Consider the following 13,596-nt stretch of genomic DNA (forward strand, 5'->3'; position numbering starts at 1 on the left):
ACAATATAAGAAAAATATAAAACCATACTAGAGAGTCCAAAGGAGAGCAACAAAGATAGTGAAAGTTTTAAGGGGTAAGACTTATGAGATGCAGATGAAGTCACTTGGTCCAGCTAAAGAAGAAGACACTGAGGAGCAACTCATGGCAGCCTACAGCTTCCTCACAAGGGAGAACCAGGATGGAAGGCACTGAGCTCTCCTCTCTGGTGACAGCAACAGAACCCATGGGAACAGCAAGGAGCTGTGACAGGGGAGGATCAGGATGGATGTTAGGAAAATATTCTTCACTGAGAGGGTGTTTGGGCACTGGGACAGGCTCCCCAGGATTAATTTTTGTGTAGTCCTATGTAGAGCCATCAGTTGGACTCAGTAACCTCAGTGCGTCCCTTCCAGCTCATAATATTGTATGATTCTGTGATTCTGTGATTATATTGTCATAGAATAGTTAAGTTTCAAAAGGACTCCCAGAAGTTCAGCCCGCTGTTCAAATCAAGGATGGCTTCAAATTTAGATCAAATTGAGCAGGGCAATGTCCTGTCAAGGTCTCAAAACCTTCATATATGGAAAATCCACCACCTCTCTGGGTACCTTGGTCCATGCAAAGCAAACCCTTATATATTATCTACTACAAACTCCTAACTATCTCTACCAGTCTCCTTCTCAAATTGGAAACACATAAATGAATGATACATCCTCAAAAATGCTAAGTAGAAGGAAAAAAAAATGCTTCTTTCAAATCCCTGGCAGCACTCTTTGTTAGGCTTTCTTATTTTGTTTATATGTAATTTTTTTCACTAACCCCATAAATATAGGGGACAGTGAATGCAAAATTTAGATGATATATTCTGAGCTACTTAAAAATCTACTTAAATAAATAAATAATGCAACATAAAGATAAAAACAAGTCTTTCCTAACTAACAAGTCATCAGATTTAAAAGAACAAGAGTTCAGCTCAGTTCAGCTTCTTGTAATTAAGTAAAGTGCCTAAGTGAAATATAATTGCTGTCAGCTGATGGAATTGATTAGTTACCCATTACTTCAAGTAAAATAATTCCAACCTTCATAATTTCAGATTAAATTAAAAGAACTGGAGTCACCAGCTGTTCCTCAGCAATGGAAAAACACATGCAGATTGTGCACCATGTTCATAAACAAACTTCTCTGTACAGGAGCTTAGTGTGTGTATAGATGTATATGAAAAAGAGAAAAAATTTAAAAAGCAAAGCAAAATGAAACATAAACAAAGAAAATTCATCCTTTGGCACTGCATCAACACCTTTGTGATTTATCAGCAAAGTTGAGTGGACTCTTTAGGCATATTCGCCATGTTTATTAACAGAATAAATACCAGCACTAATTGGCTGCCATTCTGTGTGTCAGTGGTGCTAGATGGGATGAAGAATTCTGCCCATGCCTTCTAAAAGCTGTTTACTGGAACCAAAGCATGGTGAAACCTCTAAATTTCAAGGTCTGCAAGGCCCAGTATCCCACGGGGAAAGGATCATGCCCGACATCTCTGACAACAATGTTAATATGTTCTGTAATATTTTTGGGAACATTTTACCTGCTGCACTATTTGTATATTCCTATACTATGAGACTCACACTGTTGTGAGACTGCACATGTAGCAGTGCTGAGTGAAGCATTCATGCCACTTTCATCTGCAGACCTGTGGTCCTCCTTACCCACCACCTACTATTTTGTGAAAGTAGAAATGTTTGTGGAACTGCACAATTAAATGATCTAAGCTACAAATAACCCATCAGGAAAAAATGATAACAAATAGTTGGGGGATGAGAAGTGGACAGCAACTGCCAGGAGATTACTAAGAGACCACAGACTCAAACTTTAAATTATCCCAGCAACAAACCAAAGAGAATGCAATACTAGGTTTCTGTATATGTCTGGATAGTATAGAATGGTGCAATAAGAACTGAATGGAGCTATTTCTCTGAAGAAGAAAAAAAGAAATTCTATGAAATGGAAACACTACAACTAGAGTTTGTGGTGAACAACGGATACCCCAGGTCAGCAACCAAAAGGTTGTAGGAAGAAAATGTCTTTTAGAAGTACTGACAAAGCAGAGAGTTGTGAAAGAGAGATCCAGACATTACTTTGCATGCCTTCACTTAGTAAATACACATACTCCTCAGCAGCACCTTGCCATATTTCAATCTTTAGACTCTATTTGTACCCACTTCCTACCCACTCTCTTCCATTTCCATTTTCTTTCTCTTTCTCTGTCCACACTGACTAAGTGTCCTTGGCTCCACTTGGTTTCCTTTCCCCTGCCATTCCTACAGCACCTCTTCAAATGTATTTATCAGATGGCTTCATGATTCTTGGTTTGTTCTTTCCCAAACAGTCTCAGTATCCTTCTGGCGCATGTCTCCCCATGAATGCTTGTTGACTTCAGTTTTTCTAGTACCTCTCTTCAGGTCCTCCTCATCTTGTTTAAGCTTCTCCCAGGCACCAAACCCAGTGAGCTTTCCCATTTTTACCCCTAGTCTCTGTCCCTGTCTCTTATCCTAGATCACAGTCTCGGCCTCTTTGACAGGTTAGTTCAAATCTTGCACAGGTCTCACATGTATACTTTTTTTTTTTTTTCCTTTAGTATTCAACCTGGGACAATTTCAATCCCACTCAGTTTAGGTTTTCAAAGACAGCATGGACAAAATATCATAGGGTCTAATAAAGGAAGTACTTGGCAGCACAAACTTCTTTGCTGTAGCAGAAACAGACCTGCTAACACAGATATCAAAAGTAACACTTCCATTGAATTACAGAGAAATAGGTCTGTCACTATGTCACACGAGAACATGCACACATATCTGTAATAATCATGTTTCAAACAAGAAATGTTACATATAAACCAAAACATTTCCTTCTCCTGAAAATTCCATCTTCTCTGTAACTAAGGGATATATTTTTTTCTAAAGGAAAAAAACTCATCAAAGAGGAATGTATCACTCTTTTATGGATTTTTAAAGTTATCTATTATCTCGTTCTTGGCAACAAAGAAATACAAATGATAGAAATTGGGCAAATAATGGGAAATTGGAGCGGGTTCCTATTAAAAAAAAAAAAAAAAAAAAAAAAAGCAGTTGAAGATGATTGACGTTGGATCTTCATCTATCTATCTGGAAAAGATTTTATTTTGCTGAAGGATCTGCAGCTGAGAAAAAGTAATATGATCTTATTTTTAATAATATAACTAAACACTTCCTATAGTCATTGTTTCCTATGGAAAAAGATCTTACACTTACCTCAGACAAGTTCAATTTTATGTTATGTTCTGCAATGAATAAATATCCCACCACTCCATGTTTTACTTGGAAACGACAGTATATGTCAGTATGCACAGCTGGGATTTTCTCTCATGAATTTGCTTTCTTTCAAGTAAACACATTTTTCTATAAACAATACTAGCAAAAGGGCTAAAAAAATTCTGTGGGCTCTTTTGCAGAACCTGGCTGGGCAGGGAAGATGACAGGCTTTTTGCAGCATGTAACTGTTTCAGGAGTTACAAAACAAACTATTCAAAGGTTATTTTACAGGTAGAAAGTTAGTAGAGCTGAACTATAACACACACCAGAGAAATTTTTGTTTATAATCAGCTTCCCAGAGTGATGCTCTATAATGTTACTGGAGAACATTCATATACAAAAAATATGTAAGTGACACTGCACCAAGCTTCTTTCTTTTTCCAGTCTACATGCTACTTAAGCTCAGTAATTTGTGTTTAAGATCTGCCCAGAACCACATTTTTCCATGTGCCTGGAAGACATTATGATTATTGATGAAGAATTGTTTCCTTTTTTCCCCAAGCAACTTAGGCTTTAGGGAACCCCAATTAATCTTCGTAAAGTGAAAAATAATCCTCTTTGAAGTAATCAAATTTGGCATCCCTGTGTCCTAGCAGCAAACTAGTCCTTTCAAGAAGAATAGGGCAGCAATTTAATGTAAAGAACATAAGAAGATATCACTAATGGCAAAAACATTCAACCTCTACCTGAAAAACATATGAAAGGTCTGTACCTCTTAGACTTCAGCCCACACCACCTCATAATTGAAACCAAACAGGGAGATAAACCCTCCTTTTAAGGCTGTTAGGCTTTTCCTAAGCCTAGATTTTAAAACATCCTGAATTACTGTGTTTTAAGTTTGAAACATTTATTTGCTGTAACAGTGATAAGCAGGAAATCCTAGTTAGATTATTATACTATTTATAAAACATCCAAGGACTGTTCTTTAATAGTTCATTTAACATCTGACAAGGATTTGAGCAGTAAAATGATCGGCTAGTAAAATCCAAATTGCACTCTATTTATTTACATTGGTTTCAAACACTGGTGTTTTTAGACAGCTGAAGGCCTACAACCTTGCACCATTCTAACTGCAAATAATACAGTCTGCACTGCTCCCTAAGTGAATGCTTCCTTCAGTGTGATTACAGCTCTACTGCTTCACTGACAATTCTAAGAATGTTGTAAAATAATTTGGTGGCTTTTGACCAGGACCAAGACAAACAAGTGACAAATCAAGGTACTTCCCATCTGGCCAAGGGGCGGCAGATGGATTATTATAGATTCCAAATTGGCAATGACTCACAACACCAAGATGGAGAAAAATAATCGTTATCTGGATCTAATTAAAAGGGTGAAGGCTGCAGAACATGGGAAGGACATGATGCTGTGTTATACCTACCATTTGCAGTACCATGGCTACAGTTCTCTATAGAGAACATGAAACCAATTCTGTGAGCAGCACACAACAGTCATGAGAGAACACAGAGGAGAGCCACAGGAATACACTGTTACAGGAAATATAACTTATTCAGAAAGATTTAAAACATCAAATGTGAAGTATAAAAAGACTGAGAACAAGGAGAACAAGAGTGCTGTCATGAAAAGCTTCTACCAGGGACATTACATAGGCATAACAAAATGCTAATGTGCTTATCATTCAAAAGAGATGTTTTAGGCTTGATATAGGGAAAAAAAATCTAATGTAAGGAAAATTGCTAAATGGCACTTTATCTATCTTCTAAAGATAGAGAGATAGAGTGAGAGAGATTACCTGTCCATGTTGCCAGAGCAAATGTAGAGAAAAACAAATGAGAAACCTAACTTGTTAGAACACATTTGTTTATCAAAACAATTGTATCTCATTTTTTAGTAGGAGTCTGCTTTAAGATATGTTCACAAAGAATTAACATGAGATGTGGGTATCTATTTTCCCACTTGGGAACTTTAAGAAGGCTGCCTCAAGCCATCATGAGTTGGGCCTTACAGTTGCATAGCACAAGCCCCAGAACTGATAAGTAATGTGGTAATGTGGTTCAGTGCTATGAAATAACATTTAATAGCATGTAGCAAGTGCTCAGAAACAATAAAAACTAAATAATTTCTAAACCTAAATAATTTCTCATGTAATTTCAGTGAAGACAACCAATTTTTTATCATCAATGATTTCATCTCTTTCTGTTGTCAGCTAAAAAAAAGAAAAAAGTTTTTTTTTTTTCTTTCAGTATAGCTTTAATTATGATGAGCAGAAAATGACATTTAGAGACTCAGGTGCATGCATCCTTGATAAAGCATTGCCCACATCTCCTTTTTCTTTCAAAGGAAAAATCTGCAGACAGCTAAAATGATATTCCTTGGGGGCTTTGCTAAATATGTAACTGAAGTTTGCTTGGAAATATTGCTGAAAATTACTATGAATGTAAAACATTGAACACATGGAATTAAATTAAATATTATACAACTTTCACCCATTCACATTTATTTCAATGGAAACTGTAGATGGAGATACCATTAACACTCTTTTAACTCAGTCTGCAAATCGTTTCTAGTGCAGTCTGTGATGAGTCATTTAATTTTGCCTTAATTTATTGATCTCTAAAATGAATATTACTGTAATCTCCAATCTTATAAGATTCAGTAAGTCACCTCATTTCCCTTTAAAAAAAATGGTGTGACATATCAGATATAGTCAAGAGTACATAGACTTCTTTTAAAAAAAGTAATTTTCCTGTGTGGCTTTCTTTTTTTTTCTTTTTTTTTTTTTCTCCAACTGGAATAGATTTAATATGTCGAAGAATCTTACACTTGGATAAGTCAACTTCCTCTAGGCATAACTGTCACCTTTATCTATACCCATACAGTTTGTCTTTGCAGTCACATTTTTAAGGTCAGCACCCTAACACTGTCAGCACCTTTTTTAAAATAATGTGAACCACAATTTCTCCCAATGTTTCTTTGTATGGTCTGGTATCGTTACTTGTCAGTATAAAGACAGCTTTTTAAATGAAATGAGATGCTTGTGCTCTTCACATTCAGATTAAGAAACATTTTAATTTGGCAAATATCTTCCAGAGAGAAAATAGTTTAATTAATACTGGTTTTCTCACAAACTTTTATATACACCAGCATTAAATACTGTGATAATAATATGTACTTCTCTGTTGCAAATGAATATACATTCCACTGTTTCAGTGAGTGAACAGAAATCTTCATCTTTCTTTTGAAAAAGGAGAGAACTCTTTTTAGAGTTCACATTCAGAAAACTCAGCACAGCCCAACTTGACTCTTAAAGAAATGCCATTTAAAAAAAAAAAAAAAAGTGGAAGCATGTGTCAGTTATTTGTGAAAACAGTATATATCAAGTTAGCTTGAAGATAACAGCAGTTATTCTAAATGCTTGACCCAGCTAATTCTCTATTTTTCTAACAAACTCATTAGTAAGATGTGAAATTATTAATGACAGTGTTCCTTTTTTCAGTTTTTTATATTTTTACAGGCTAATACAATTTTTATATAGTATTTCTGGATCCTTTATTCCAGACTTTATGCTCCACCAAGTTCTACCAAATATCCTCAGTCAAGCAATCAAAGTCTGTTGTGAGTTTTATACCTTTTAGCATGCCTTTATCAGGTGAATACCATACTGGTATTTATCGACATAAAGCAATCATCAGGTTACATATCTGTCTCTAGATCCCTTTTCCACATGATAAAACAAATCATCAGTTGCTTTATTTCAACATAGCTCCTCCAAAGGTAGTTTGCAGCAGCTAAACAGTAAACTCACTGTGTTTGATTTACAGACACAGGATGCACAGACGCTAGGATCATTTGATCTGAAAAGGCTAATTAGTATGTGACAAGTAACATGTACCAATTCAGTTTTCAATCTCCATGGAGTTGTGTTGAAGTGAAGTTTCACAGGCAGTAATCTGGAAGACTGGAAATTGCATGAACAAGCCAAAATATAAATCTGAATTTTAGCTAATTATAGAATGAATGATGTTATATGCTTCTCTCCAGGGAAGACACTCAACAAATTATAACAACTCCTTTTTTAATGAGGATTGACCCACAAACCATTTTCTCACGTTGTATAAGAAATATGTTTTCTTGGTCTCAGCTTGTTCTGGGACAGCTTATGTCTCTAGGTTTTAAATTGCTTCAAAATATTAACAATTCATGCAAACTCAGAGGATGTTTAGTCTGGAGAAGAGGAGGCTCGGGACAGACCTTATTACTCTCTACAGCTGCCTGAAAAGAAGTTGTGGGGAGCTGGAAGTTGGCCTCTTCTCACAGATAACTAGCAACTGGACAAGAGGAAATGGCCTCAGGTTGCACCAGGGGAGGTTCAAGTTGGAAATGAGGAGACATTTCTTCTCAGAAAGAGCAGTCAGGCATCGAAAAGGGTTGCCCAGGGAGGTGGTGAAGTCACTGTCCCTGGGGCCATTCAAGGAAAGGTTGGATGTGTCATTTAGGGACATGATTTAGTGGGTAATAGTGGTGGGAGGGTGATGGTTGGACCAGATGATCTTGGAAGTCTTTTCCAACCTTAATGATTCTGTGATTCTATGGTTATCCTCATTGCAACTCTCCATGTTCATATACCACTAAAGCCTACCCACCCACCTTTTTTCCTCTTGATCCATTGCATAAAGTCTTCTCCCTTATGGGAAGACCAATAACTTTATTACTTCAGTGGTCAAACAACTTTCCAATTCTACCTTTCTACTTTCCAATTCTAACTTTCCAATTACACCTTCTATACCACCGGGAAGGTTAGTATGTGCTGTAAATTAATTTGTGCTGCAAATTAAACTTACAGGTACAGGAAACAAGCAATTTCCTAGCAAAGGATCATTGGTAGATAAAGGTAGGTGTAACATAACAAGCAAGTCCACCAATCCAGAAACCCAAATACAATTTCTGAAGAACTGTAGGACCCCTAGATGCTTTAGGATACCTAAGGCAGCTTAGAAAATGGCCAGCCATCCCCTAATAAAGAATCGAGATGAATATAGTGTCTGAGTTTTGCCTATGTCTACCCAGTGATAGATCACTTATTATTTGCTTGTTAGTACTTGTAAGTTTGTAAAGAACATGCTAGAAAATTGTGTTTGTAATTTTTATTGCTAAAGTGCTCTTAAAAAAGTATGATTCAGAATAAAGCTAGAGTAAATAGAATACATAAATATATTCACAATAAATATATGCACAGCATATATGCACAGTACATAGAATAAATTCCAGTAACACTCTACAATAGAAAGCACTATTTATTAGATTTTTAGATTGTTTCTAGGGCTCTGAATTCCTGGTGGTTTTACATGTCAAGTTGTTTCCCATGAGCAGCTTTCTACATACAATTCTTAAAGTGTTGCCAGATATAAAAGCTGAAAATTGTTTAATTCTCCATTGTGACAAGTCAGAGGAAATGAATGGTTACAGCAATGCTCAAGAGCAATATTTTGATGTGATGCAAGTTACTGGGAATATCTGTAGAAAAGTGAAATTTTCATGAGTCTGGAAAGAGTGTTACTGGACTACAAGTAGTACAAGAAGAGAAAGCAAAATTGCCCTCAGTGCATGACCTCACATGCTTCTGTACAAGGATACTATTAGCTACAGTTTTCATTTTGAAAGCACAGTCTATGGAAAAGAAAAACTAAGGAGTAAGAAGAGAAGTCCAATTAATACCATGATAGGGGAGACCATCAGTTCCCTGAACTCCTGGAAGGATCATCACTGCAAGTGTTATTAAAGCAGAGAACAAGATAAGGGATATGAGTGCAAAAGACCACAAATAATAGAAAGTATGTGGACAACTCAGTCACCACAGCTGCTTTTCCTTAGGAGCTACCTGTTTATATGTCTTTAAGAAAAATCCTTAATTAATCATTCCACGTGGCATCAGAGAAAAGGAAAACTGACAATGTTCATCTACTAATGATCATAAGGAGCTGTTAAAAGTGATATTAGAGACCCTGGCTGAAAAAAAAAAAAAAAAAAAAAAAAAAAAAATCTCAAGGGCAAAAGCATCAAGAGGTCAAAAGTACACAAAGAAAGAGTAGTGCATTTGACTGATCATGTCTAATTTATATTACTAAAGATACTAAAGATACTAACATTATTTTCTTAGAAAATCATTAAGCTTGTACTCTCCAAAATGGGTGTTTATGTACTATTTCCACAGAGGTAGTTACCAGAATATGCACTGCCACAATGCAAAAGAGTCTCTCTAGTTGTACCTGATGGCATTTTTTTTCAGTGAAGATGAAATTATTGTCATGAAGTCCTGGAATTCAAAGAATTTGAATCAAGAAGCAGACATAACTTCCTATGTTGCATTGAATCTCACCAGTCTAGAACAGCTACCCCTACTCTAAGAAGTCCTTAGGTTTCTGAAGAACAAAGCTCTGTGTCTTCTGTATCCAAGTTCCCTGGATTGTGGCTTCTGACAGATTTTAATGCAATAAATTTTGTTTATACAAATAAATCAGTCATGGAACATATTTGGTCACAAACAGCACATAGACAATGGTTGTCAGGAAGTAACTGCCTCAGGAATGAATTCTAGTTAAAGGAACCAGTGCAATTAACAGGCTCTATTGTCACTTGCCAGAATTTGTTCCAACAAGCAACCAAAATACACATCCTAACAAAAGATTATTTTTTTCTCCAAAACAAAGCAACCTATTTTCATAGAAAGACAAAGAGAAAAAAAAAAAAAAAAAAAAAAACATTTAGCAATGTTAGTGTTAGCAGGTGATCTTTTGAAAACAGGTCATGTAGAAACAAATTTTCACTTTGTGCGCTACAGATAGCTTTCTGTGAGGAAGACATATCTTAACATTCCCGGCTCACTTATGTTCTGAAAAAGGTTATATATTTTTATTTTGTTTGATCACATAAAGCATAATAAAATGTCTGACTGTAGACTGAACCAAAACTGCAACACTCTCATACTGTGAAAATGTATGTAAATATTAAGATAAACACACAGCAAATAATTCTAAATGCCATCAAGATATCTAATGTTGTAAAACATTTGTATGGTTTATTTTCTCTGGCAGGAAATTCTTGGGATAAAGCTGAGAAATGCATATGGTTTAAAGAGGTTGCATGGAGAAGAACACAAAGGAGAAACAGAAGTCACAGTGAATTTCAGAAAACCTCAATTACTCAGTAACTAGTTGAATAAAAACCTTAATAACTACATGAATGCCTTGAGTTACTATTCAGCATGCTGTTAACATACCCCATATGTTAACACATGGAATATGTTGCCCCTTTTAGCAACCCAAGTTGTTTTTTTCTCTCAGTGGTGTGGGACTGTAAGAGAAGATTATTTTAAACTTTTGCCTTCACCATTCACAAAACTAGCCAGAGTAATGCCTGTGGCATAGAAAAAGACTTCCTAAGACTCAGTTCTGGAATTCAAAAAGATGAAAAGTGGAAAACATAACAAGTTAACTTTCTGATTTTGGTGCATCTTTACTCACTTCTTCATTTCAGATAGGTGATCATAAATGAAATGCATGAATAACACACAAGCAATTAGCAGTTTAGGCAACTAGATGAGTGAAAGAACTGGTTTGACGATCAGGCTCGGAGAGTAATGGTTAAAGGATTGTACTCTGGAGGTTAGGGGAGTGTTGTGGGGTGTCATTCAACATCTTTACTAATGACTTGATGAGGTGACAGCAAGCTTGCAGATAGCAAGAAAATGGGTGGTGCAGGGCAGGGCCATAGACAAGATGGAGGAATGGGCCAACATTAAAAAAAAAAAAAAAGTGCCAAGCCCTTACCCAGACTGAGATTGCCTAAATGGGGAGCAGGTCTGCATGAAAAGCCCTGAGACTCCGGCAGGCAGAAGGCTAAGCATGAGCCAGCAATGGTTTTGGCAGCAAAAAGCCATTCTGGGCTGTATGGCCTGCATGGCCTGTTCATCAGGAGAAGGAATAATCACCCTTATATCTAGTATACTGGAGCCTCTTTTGCAGTCCTCAATAAAGGAAAATCTTCAATAGACAGGAGTGAGTTTAGTGGAGGCCACCAGCATTTTCAAGACTGGTTCATTTGTCCTTATAGGAGACGCTAAGTGAACTGGACTTGTTTAGCCTGGAGAACAGATGTCTCTGGAGAAAACTAAGAGCAGCCCTCTGTGTCTGTGTGGTGCATATCAAGAGGACAGAAACAAACTATTCCAAGTGGTTCATGGTGGGAGGACAAAAAACAAAAGGCATAAGCCGGAGCAAAAGAGGATCTGTTTCATCATTAGACAAAATTTTTTCATCATAAGGATGGTCCAGCAGTGGAAAATTTACCAGAGAGGTTTGGCAACCTCTATCTTTGGAAGTTTTCAAGATCTAACTGGATAAAGTTCTGAGATGACTACTCTGAGCAGGAGATTGTACTAGAGACCTCCTGAGGTCTCCCTCCTGAATTATTCTATGAAAACCATGCCTTCTCACTGTCAAGGCAGTTTTGCAGGTTTATTGGTCTCAGCAATCTGAGAGCCTGGTATGTAACTACAGCTAAAGCAAATGACACTCTGCTCAGGAAGGAAGCACATCCTGTGCTTTAAAATGAAAGATGGCATTGCAAAGCAGCTTCATCATCCCAAATCACAACCGTCAAGTAGTTTTTGACAGTGTACCCATCGCTGTAAGAATGTGGATGTGAAGAGTTGGAATGTATTCACAAATGGTTCGGAAAATACAGTCCATGCTTCAATCCAAGACTTTACTTTTGGTTTGCATCTCTTTCAGTATTCTATGGTTGCTTTGTGCTTGTATTCTGATTTAACTGTGAGAAAACTAATGTAAGCACAACAATGTGTGAGAGCAGTTATTTGTATCAGGTACTTTCTTTCTAGCAGGGATCTAGTCCAACAATAAAAATTTGTTGATTTATCCAAGAGAGATATTATGTTTCTTTCTGAATGAGAGTACTGAGGATGAAATAAACTTTAACAGCATGTGTCATGAGAGGAAGGAAACTGTCAGGAAAATGTTGAGATAATTAATGGTATTTCATTTAAATATATCAGATATCAGATACATGTATGTTGCAACCTTGAAATATGGAGTAGGATTACTTTTCCAGAGTGTGGAGGTTGACTTTGATCTTTGATCCTTGTTCTCTGAAGTCGTCTCAACCTTCTTATTGAAATATTTGAAGTTCAAATAAGGTCTTGTGCTAAAGGCACAAGTCAGAATATCTGGGCAGTGTGAACTACATCTTTGACAAATAACCCTATTACCTCACTCCTTGTCTGCAAGCCCAGGATAATCTTTGCTTTGCTGTACTTTACTTATCATCTTCTGAAGATGAATTCAGAGCATCTGAGTGAATATAATACATTCACTGGTGTTTTCCTAATATTCTCACCTGCAGAAATGAGTTCAGACAGAAAGGACACTCCGAATCATACCATGCCAGGTGTTAAAATGTATGCACAAAGTTTTCAACAAACCAAAAAACAAACAAACACAGAATGGACTTCAACAGTTATTAGACCGATTTAAAATATCATTGTAACAACAACAAAATAATAATAACAATAAATTTGTGATTAATTATTTTTATGTTCCTGAGACAACATGATTTCAGCTCATAAGCTCAAGATATCTTCCACATTCACAAAAGGTAGGAATATTTTGTAAACAGAAGCTGAGTTTTTCCATGTAGTAGAATGTAGTTTTCACATATACTTCTCTCAGTTGATGACTTACAGAAAGAACAAATATTTCAAGACTTGTGATAAAACTGTGATCATTGGAAATATGACAGATGAATAAGCTACTTGATTCAAAATATTCATTACAGGCTATTTTTTTATAAACTAGGGCTTCAAAAGTGTCCTTAAGAACTTTAACTAATATATTAATTTCTATGTGCACTGGGAAGTCATTTTACTTAGCAAACATACAGAGTCAAAATCCTTTTGACAGGGAAAAATAAGAGAACTGAGCAATAATAATCAACTGAGTGATGTTAAATCAATTATACCATTAGTATACCAATATGAGAAGAAAAATGCAGAATTTAACTAACAACTTTAAAACTCCACATGGAATTCAATCAGGAAATGGAGAAGCACTTTTATTTTTATTTTAAAGAATTGGATGGAAAGAAACAAAATCTGTCCCCTGGAAACCTTATTTTCTACACATTTATTCAAATATGAAAATCTAAATTGATATTCACACTACTGTTGGTTTAAATAACACACAATAATAATGGCATCTACTCTGTCACTGAATGTCCTTTTCCACATCTAAATGG

General features: G+C 36.1%; 1 long non-coding RNA gene across 14 annotated transcripts in view; it reads right to left on the reverse strand.

Annotated features, from left to right (window-relative positions):
- Nucleotides 1–13,596, reverse strand: part of LOC110352479 (uncharacterized) — a 182,200-nt gene that overhangs the window by 112,822 nt on the left and 55,782 nt on the right. The window lies entirely within an intron of this gene.

Source organism: Anas platyrhynchos, chromosome 3, assembly GCF_047663525.1.
Source record: "Anas platyrhynchos isolate ZD024472 breed Pekin duck chromosome 3, IASCAAS_PekinDuck_T2T, whole genome shotgun sequence".
Lineage (NCBI taxonomy): Eukaryota > Metazoa > Chordata > Aves > Anseriformes > Anatidae > Anas > Anas platyrhynchos.